The sequence below is a fragment of the Metopolophium dirhodum genome, chromosome 2 (genome assembly GCF_019925205.1).
Source record: "Metopolophium dirhodum isolate CAU chromosome 2, ASM1992520v1, whole genome shotgun sequence".
Classification (NCBI taxonomy): Eukaryota; Metazoa; Arthropoda; class Insecta; order Hemiptera; family Aphididae; genus Metopolophium; species Metopolophium dirhodum.
Genome location: NC_083561.1, coordinates 26,826,394 through 26,833,309, shown reverse-complemented (window position 1 = coordinate 26,833,309; position 6,916 = coordinate 26,826,394).

Here is a 6,916-nt window from a genome sequence, read left to right as displayed (position 1 = left end):
CTGAAAAGAGGACGCCATGGACAAACCTAGTCGAGGGATAGCCAGGGGAAGGAGGTCACTCGATAACTCGGGACCGACAGTTACTAGGCCGACGTTGCTTACGGAAGTTTGCTCACACTAGTACACGGGATGTGGTGAAAACCGTGGACACTTCGGGACTATCCGAATCACCGTAGGCAGACTATTAGCTGGTTTGTGAACCCAAAATAATGGTGGAAAATCGCTACCCTTGGCGGAGGGACCGAGACTCGGGCTGGCCCACTGACGTCAACTCGTAATTGAAACATTAGTCAGTTATGTAGTCACGGGTGGCAGGGTGCCCATCACCGGCTGACCGGAAGTGCACGCCGAGGTTGAGGCGCATCTCAGTTATAACGTGGTTGCCGTGGGACCGGCGGAGAAAGAATTACCACGGTACCTTGTGGATACCCGAAAAAGGTACGAATCGTTGGATTCGATGCTCTTGGTCTTTAAGGTACGGTTTCTTTTACGCAGATGACTGCAGCAGTCGACTGGACTGGTATTTTGTATGACTGCTGCAGTCAACTGCGCAAACGAAACCGTACCTTTAGACGACGGACGGCGGGTAAAACCGTAAATACGACCGTTGTAAACCTCCTCGACTATAGCGCAAAGTGCTAATGTGAGGTCCACGGTTGTAGCCACAAGGCACAAAACTCGGTAGTCTTCGTGTTATATTATCCAAATGTTAATTTGTCAATCGTTTTGCTGCTGTTTTGTAATTTAATGCCAAAATACATAATTACTTATAATTATTGTCGCCCGTAGTAGATAAAATCGCAATTTAAGTATACATCATTGTTAGCTCGTGCCATGCAATTAACAGAGTCATTATAACTACGTATGACCATGGACCGAACAAACATTTTTTACATAGGTAAGTTATAGGATACCTATGTAGCCATATAGGTATTCGAGTTAACGATCAATTAACACGAAAATTATATGAACGGTTCGGTCGTTATGACATTTACCACAAACGATATTATTTTCTAATATAGTATGAGTTAATATTCTACCTGCAAGGTTACCAAATGAGTAATGTATCATAAATATATATTTTTACATTTTGTGATTGTGTTTTATATTTTAGATTTTCATTTTAAATAGTTCGTGGTTCTTTAACGAAATACTTATATTGCATTAAGTCAAATTCATTAATTTTGACAAACATACGAATATTTAATTTCTAGTCGTCTAATTGTATTTTTATAATAATATTTTATGTATGTAATTGTATTTAAGTGTGGTTTTCCACAAAAAGTGTACCATGCCCTTTTACGCCAATAGGTACTTGTTACCACCAAGACTATTTCTCTACGATATTAAAAGCTATAATAATTGTATACAGTCCCAAAGTGTATTTATAATACTACTTATAAAATATTGGAAAACGCTATACCTATATTATAGAATATATTAATAAAACAATTTAACGTTACGTTATTACTTATGTTAACATCGTTTAATTTAAAAAAAAAAAAAAAACTCTTTCTTTTGCACAGTATTTTAAATAACAATTTAAAATCAATTACGTATTTTATATTTCAAATAGATTACGTAACCATATCGCCCAACTCTACCTATCTATATTATTATTATTTGTTATGTCCTTATACGATGGACACCGGTAAGTGACAACCCAACTCGGTGACACGCAGTACGCTAAAATTGGAAAATTCCTCGAAAACTGTCGCCCAGTTGTATATGACAATGTATTATTATAACGTACTATTACTAGGGCGTTTTCTCGTTGATAATGTTTCGCGTTAATTTACGTAAAAATTGAAATATAAAAACAATAGAGTAATCAATTTCCTCATTTTAGCCAAACGAACACGGCGATGATGCTAAGCCCCCCGTCACACGTATTTATACGGAAACGAAAAATTACACAGTTTAATTTTCGCGTCCGTATTGCGTATTTGTTCGACTTTGATTCAAGGTCGTGTGTACGCGCATAAATGACGAACACTCCTTCGACGAGATAACGAGTTGGTCTTGGTCGAGTTGAATTGCAGTCTTTTTTTTCGCCACTCGACCGGTAACGAATGGTATTGTGATATTGTGTACATAATACAATATTTTAAGCTGCATGATGATTATTTTCATATTATGGCACCAGTGCACGGCCTTAATTCCGAGCTCACATTTATCACTGCACAGAACATGATTATTATTGTTATTATTATTATTATTACTGTTATTTTTTAGTTGTATTCGATCACAATAATCTTATGACCGAAATCACTGACCCACGCCGCGTCCCGAGCGCGTGTAATTAAACGGACTTCTTATTTCAACTGCTGACGCTCATCTGACTATCGAATATATTATGCGAAGAGATACGAAAACTCTACGGTATAATATGTATACGCAGTCGTAGTGTATTTGTACAGCATGAACGCATATATTATAATTGAAGGCATTTTAAAATCGTGTTACGTTCATTTGTCCTACACGTTTTATAAAGCGATCGAAATTGCAGCAAAATATACAATCAAGTACCCATTGAAAAATATAATAGTCGTGTGTAGCACGTGGCCACGCGGGACTTCCCAAAAACAGACATCAGAAAATTTCAGACGAAATTGATTTTGTTATTTAGTTGTGCACGTAGTGAGTTTTGACTTTGTGGGCAGGTGGGTACCATATTTTATAATAGATAATGACTCCTAAACTCTCGTGCTATACCTATAGCGATTGGACATTTTATGTTTTAAATATTCCGATCTAAAGATAATTACTATAGGTAAACCATTTAAGGATTAATTCGTCATGTTAACTTTCAAATGAGTTAAATTAAAACCGTTACAAAGAATCATACATTTACCATGTATTTTTAATTTTTAATTTTTATATTTATCTTAATAAATCACATTTATATAATTCGTTAATAGTTTCTCCTACGGTCGATCCTATTTGGATTCTGGACACGTAATAGCTACTATATTCGTGAAAATTAATTTAAAATAAACTATTTTTACGATTCATATCAATGTCTATATAAGTACTTAAGTACCTATCAGAAAAAATTTTTTTCGTAAATTCTTTGATTAAAATAATATTATAGTAGTTAGTTGTTGAAACTTTAAAACATATATTTACTATATTTTCATGTTATAATTAAAATTATCAACTATTATAATATTAAAAAGTTAATTATGTAAGTTTTAATTGTTTTAAAATTGTATAATATAAAACCTTCTAAAGAAAATAAATAGTGAAACTCAAACTACATAGGTAGGTATAATATGTATTATATTATCATGGTATATCTTTAGAACGATCAATATCATAACGTGGTGGAGAAAATCATATAAGGTATGTTATATTTCTTGTTAGTTTATTAAATTAGCGAACTGTTTAGTTTATTAATTTTAATAGATTGTTTCCGAATGTACCCAAATACCGTACACTTTATCAATTTCATCTGCTTCATATAGGGAGATATTAATACAAATTGAACTCACTTATTAGTGTTCACGTTCACGTATAGTAAAATAAATCGTGTACGATGTACTTGAAATAATAAAACATATACCTATAAAATATCATAATCTCAAAATATGTGTGTTTTAATAACGACTTGTGTATACATTATAATATATAATATTAAATATTATATAAGAATAAAATCAGTTTTTACTTTTCATACTTTCATATTCGAGTAGGTTAGCATATACAATGTACCAATACGACAATCGTCTGTATCTATACTTAAACTATTTTATCCGGTGGCTGATACCTTTTTGAAAGGTTATATTATTGTATAATATAATAAAATGTATTGCACCTCCGAGGTCCAATAGGAAATTGCCAAACTTTAATGATTAGTACGGTTTGTTAATAAACGTTTACACAATTTACATAATTTGCACGGAATGACGTTATTCAACAGTGCATCAATTAAATTTTTATTTTATTATTATCAATTTTCTTTTACATATTTTTCGAACATCGCCTATAGGTAGTTGGATATTTTGAGGTATTGCAGCGGTATCGCTGTTGAGGAAGAGACAGATTAAATAATCATCCCGTTGAAGGAACTTTGTCATAATGAAATTTTATTAAAATATAATGAATCGATAATGTATAGTGGTATAACATATAGGACATAGGTACATATATTATTATATATAGGTACACGATGTGCGTAATAAAAACCGTCAAGTAGATAAAAGCTCTACTGTATAGGTGTCGAGTGTATACTTCGTCATTGAGTAGGTCGTCACTGTATAATGGATTCGTTAAATTTTAATTCAATAATAATGAATAATTGCAGTGTACGATGAAAAACGATTCTGAGCGGAGACTGTCTTACTTTTTTGGTAACCAAGGTTACCAATCAATCGTTTTAATAATAATATTAAAACTTTGACACATTTCCTTATTCCTCCCTCCCCACTGATTATCAGAAAAAGTGCGTACTGAGTATTTTTTAATTTTGACCAACGATTTACGAATGTGCAGTGCAAACTAGATCCAATTGTCTACCAGAAACCTCATTCGAAATAATTGACGATCGGAGTCTTTCTTCTACTGTAGAAAAAGTGTCTTCGTAGTATTCAACACGCACGTCATTGTAAAACCAATATCATCATCGCTGAGCTCCGGAATCTAAAATAAAAAAAATTATTACCTACGCGTATATTACAGACACAACACGCATGTGGTATAACCTGCAGGTAAATAATGTATTAATCGAGTCGTCCTTTTAATGTTAAACCGACCAACTGCAGATGATATTAATAATAAAAAAAAAATAATAATAATAAAAATACCATACGGTACCGTGTGTGTGTGTGCTGACTGCTGAGTCACGCGTCATTTGACCGTCTGATAAAATAAATGGTATTGACTATTTTGTCTGTATTTGTATTATAGGTAGCTATTAAAAGGCACGCGAGTCACAGTGTGCAGGATGAGTATGACGCACGCGATATACTCATACTGGCACGTGTAGTAAAAAAAAACGACCATCGGATTGATTTGTACTACACGCACATATCATAATATTATTATCACAAAATATGTTACCGGAAACCGTATACCTGTATGTTATGCACACCGTTGGTAATAATTGGTCATGATATATAGCTGATATAATGTATTGTATATTTCCTATAGACGTATACCAAAACGGCCATATGCTCATGACTCCATGTATACTTTTCTCTGCTGGCCTTATTTTATCATATAACACCGAAGGCCGTAACTGGTCCGTAATTGGGCCGGCCGGGAGTCTGTACCCCCTTGAAATTTTCAAAATTAGAACAAGAGTTTTATATTTTGAACGTAAAAATGATAAGTACCCAGTAACTGTATTAAAAAAAAATGTTCGACCCACATAAGAAATTTTTTTCAGTTACGGCCTTGATAACACCTGTAGGTTATGCGTATACTGCGTCTATATAATCAGGGGAGGATCTAGGAAATCTCCCCGTTTAATTGTAGTTTTAAAAAGTGATAAACCTAAACAATTAAAATAGGCGTATTGTAGGTAGACATTGTATATACCAGCTAGTGATTGTTGCTACACCTTGTTAGCGACTAAAGCATTTTACACCACCTCATAAATTTACTAATATACGAGGTGATTGGTTCTTTGCAATGTAAGCTAATTTTCTCGAATAGTATTAACGTTTACGGAAACATTTTTTTTTTTTACATTATTTTAATTCGTTACAAACAACATGTTTGAATGCAGAACATCTTTCTAAGCACTGCAATATATCTACATAAAAATCGAATTTTAGAGTCAATCTGTATACGAGAAAGGTATCTTCGAAATAGTATTCAAGAGGGGTAGGCCTTCAGTCCCCGCATCCATTCTCTATAAAATATGACCATGTATGAGGTTATACAATATATTATATATTTATACCTATATGTACACCAGTTGTAATATAATCTGGGTTAAACTTTTACATATCATGTACATAAATGTGTCTTTATCGTTCAAATCAAAATTATCCACTGACGTACGTGTGCATAAATTATAATATGGCTCTTGTCAATCGACGGTAAATTGCACTGCGAAGACAATATATATACACCTGCACAGTAGTTATATTATGTATATTAAAGTCGTTTTAAGTTCAACGCGGAATAGTATAATACCATATTAACATTCCGTCAAGGTTCGTTAGCACATAATATATAGTTAAGATTTAAGGCAGACTACATAATTTTACTGTGCTATTTACTCGTATGTGGTATTTTATAGAATCATTTAATGAACAAACACGTTCAACATGGAGGCTGAATACGAAGTTTTTGCTGTTTATAATTTCTAACATATCAGCCGGGCAGTGACCGGTCTCGTTAAGGATTCGAATACTTGCAGTATTTTAATACTTTTCTGGTATTTCAAATGCTTCTCAAATGCTTTTTGACAAGTGTATTTTAAATAGTTTAGAAAATACCTTTTCTTTGTATACTTTATTCCAGAATACTAAATACTTAATTTCTTTTTACAGTTGTATTTCAACGACCAATATTTTTGTTTCGTATTTTACTACTATGCAAACTATTGTTCTTAAAATAATATTTTATAATGGTTCTAAGAATTTATAAGAATTCATTAAATACGCAGATGGCACTGTAGCTAAAGTGCGTATATTTATCAAGCTGAAGTTCAACTTAACCTGATTAAAATATATTGGGTATGTGATATCTGAAACTTGTGAACCATTCAAAGAATGTATTCATTTTTTATTTCATTTAAATATTTATTAATAATTGTATGTACCTACACATTTGGAATGGACATACAAATGTTTTAACGTACAAAAGAAAGTACCTACTCGTAAGGAATTTTGAGTACTTTTAAAATGTATTTGTATTAATTATACTTTTAAATTTTGAAAGACAGTATCGAATACGTATTTCA